General features: G+C 35.0%; 1 pseudogene; it reads left to right on the plus strand.

Moving 5' to 3' along the window:
• The first annotated feature begins 1,659 nt into the window (after positions 1–1,659).
• Positions 1,660–3,084, plus strand: LOC146638361 (uncharacterized; annotated as a pseudogene).
• The last annotated feature ends 475 nt before the right edge of the window (positions 3,085–3,559 follow it).

A 3,559-nucleotide genomic window follows, 5' to 3' on the forward strand; every position in this document is an offset into this window, starting at 1 on the left:
ATTTATAAATGCCAAATGGGAGCCTTATTGTAAAGTGTAAAGCATGACACCATTTATTTATGACTAATAAACATTTATAAATGCCAAATGGGAGCCTTATTGTAAAGTGTAAAGCATAACACCATTTATTAATGACTACTAAACATAAATGACAAAAGAGAGTTTTGTTGTAAAGTTTAAAACATGTCAACATTTATTAAGGACTAATAAACATTTATAAATGCCAAATGGGAGCCTTATTGTAAAGTGTAAAGCATAACACCATTTATTAATGACTACTAAACATTTATAAATGACAAAAGATAGCTTTGTCGTAAAGTTTAAAACATGTCAACATTTATTAATCACTAATAAACATTTTTAATTGCCAAAAGTGAGTCTTAAATGTATAATGTCACCATTTATAACACTTAGACCTAAATTACAATCAGTGCTTGAAATAACATTTAACTACTGTCAAAAATGGCAATGTATTGTAAGAGTAACACATGTAACATTAAATGTGTTTTTTAAAACACCAAACAGTCACCCACTCCAAAAAAAGTTCATGCCAGACTGGTTCAAACTGGAAATATTTTTTGTATGTCCTTAAATAAGCGTCCCAGTGGTCCATCAGGGTGTCGCGCTCCAGTTCCTCCTTAAGAAAAGTCAGTTTCTCTCGCTCCTTGTTAAGAAGGGCAGTTGCAGTAGGGGCAGGATTAGAAGAAGAATCTAAAGAACAAACAATTATTAAATTACAATACTAAAATAATTTATAATCTAAACTTGGGAAACTCAAATAAAATATTGATTAAAAACGGTTACAACTTGAATTTATAAAAAGCCACTTTGTAAAAATTATGTTATATACACATGTGGTGGTTCAGACATTTCTAAAACAAGGCAAATAATTCTTATGTGTACTGCCTTACCAGGGTGTTTAATATAAATTTAATGATGCACATAAACAAAACTAAAAATATACAACTAAGTGATATCAATCGTTTGGAATAACCAATAGTAATAGAGCTATTCACATGTTATGTGATGTTAGTTAGCCACTGTAGCTAGCAGCCAAATGGCTCGGTAGCTAGCTAGCTAGCTAGCATTATACTCACCTTCATGTCTAACTGCTGACGTCGTTGGCTTAGTGCAATCTAGATCATCCAGTCTCTGCTTTTTGTATCTCTTCGAACGTGTGCTAACTGTGTAAGTCGCAGACGCACACAAATTTTTATCTTCTGCTCCATCCATGGTGCAGCAACTTGAACGAGCGCCTTCAGTGTGTCTGTTCGTGCCCCTTTGGCTTGACCTTCCAGAGCGCTCCACTGCCTGTCGCGCTCTGAGAGGAGGGGCTTTCCTTAATAAAGTTAACTGTGATTGGATGGTTGTATAAGCTCCTCTGCGTTTAAATTAAATTTGTTTTCCCTCCCTTTGGCAGCAGAACATATTTCTTTAGCATGAATCCAGCGGGTTAGATCTACATAACAAAGTGGGAGATACATTATAACAGGTGAGACAATCCTCTTTTTTGCGTGGGACTATTTTTGATTATAGGGCTTGTTTTATATAGCATGTGAAGTTCTTTAACTCTGAACCGATTTGCACTAGACTCCCATAGAGTATTTTACGGTGTTTCGAGGTGATAATAAAATAAATTACTCATTTTTTCCCACCAGAATGTCTCTGGGAATGAGATTGCGCGCCAGAATAGAAGGAAAACAAACTAAATATAAGGCACTAAGGCTCATTAAATGGCTGCAGAAGAAACACCTGCTAAAAAAGAAGCTTAGATGTCCTGTTTGTCACCATAAGATGAAAATGATTTCCGTGGTGAAGAAAGACCAATATATGTGGTATGTATAATGCATGATAATGTAGTGCATGTAGTAAATATAACAAAATATTTCGGTTATCAATGCAAGAGGGAGCATTAACCTCTTTTCATTATTATTTTCTTCATACTTAATTTTGTGATTATCTTTTCAATTAATGCTCTTGTTTAAGGGTCCATTTCTTTACTTAACTCATTTGTATGTTCTCAGGTGCTGCAAAAGAGCAAGTCATAGGAAAGTTTCCAGAACAATTAGAACTAGCTCCCTCTTTGAGAAATCAAAAACATCTCTTTTCAGTTGGATGAAGTTCATTTACAGGTATATGTAGATGTAGACATTAATAGCAATGCACCTTTCATAATTGAACACCAATACGAGACTTGTGAAATAAAATTAGGGCCTCAGTAAGTAATAATTGCCTCAATTTCTATCACAGATTTTCACAAGGGCTCAGGCTCAGACAAATAGATATGATCGATGATGAAGTGGCTGGCAGCTCCAGAACACTAAGTAGCATGGCAAGACACATTCGACATGTTTGTATACGTGCAATTAAAAGACACAGAATAAACAATGGACACCGTCTTGGTGGTGACAGAGAATTTGTGGTTATAGATGAAAGATGTCTCCGTCATCAGCGAAAGGTTGGTAAACTCTCAGACAGGTTTGTTAGAATCAATGCAGATCTGAATGTGTCCTCTAAACATGGAAACCTTTACCATAAGTAAAAAAAATTAGTAGAAGCAACCATCTTTTTGAATGTTTCTTTGTAGATATTCTGTTTAATTTTATTCTTTTTGTTTTCAGTATGCACGTGGACGCTTTGGAAATGCATGGAAAAGGAAGAAATGGGTATTTGGAATGATGGGAATTAAAGACAAAAGGCGAAGGCTCGTGTTAAAACTTGTTGAAAAACGATCAAGGCGCCACCTTGTTCCTCTGATCAGACAGCATGCTAAGTTGGGTAGTGCCATTATCAGTGATGAGTGGAGAGCCTACAAGAATGTTTTGACAAACATAGGGTACAGACATTACACTGTAAATCACAGCAGGTGGTTTGTAGATCCTCAATCTGGCAGTCATACACAGCATATCGAAAGGGCTTGGATGACCATCAAAGGACATGTCCGTAGATTAAGGAAATCGCACTGAGAAGTTGCTGGAGGAACACCTGATGGTTCTTGAGTGGTCATCTTGGCTTGGTTCGCGACACCCTGATGGACCACTGGGACGCTTATTTAAGGACATACAAAAAATATTTCCAGTTTGAACCAGTCTGGCATGAACTTTTTTTGGAGTGGGTGACTGTTTGGTGTTTTAAAAAACACATTTAATGTTACATGTGTTACTCTTACAATACATTGCCATTTTTGACAGTAGTTAAATGTTATTTCAAGCACTGATTGTAATTTAGGTCTAAGTGTTATAAATGGTGACATTATACATTTAAGACTCACTTTAGGCAATTATAAATGTTTATTAGTGATTAATAAATGTTGACATGTTTTAAACTTTACGACAAAGCTATCTTTTGTCATTTATAAATGTTTAGTAGTCATTAATAAATGGTGTTATGCTTTACACTTTACAATAAGGCTCCCATTTGGCATTTATAAATGTTTATTAGTGATTAATAAATGTTGACATGTTTTAAACTTTACGACAAAGCTATCTTTTGTCATTTATAAATGTTTATTAGTGATTAATAAATGGTGTTATGCTTTACACTTTACAATAAGGCTCCC

This window comes from Diplotaxodon limnothrissa, linkage group LG2 (genome assembly GCF_057381915.1).
Source record: "Diplotaxodon limnothrissa isolate DT_005_m linkage group LG2, D_limnothrissa_male_GT1.1, whole genome shotgun sequence".
NCBI classification, from domain to species: domain Eukaryota; kingdom Metazoa; phylum Chordata; class Actinopteri; order Cichliformes; family Cichlidae; genus Diplotaxodon; species Diplotaxodon limnothrissa.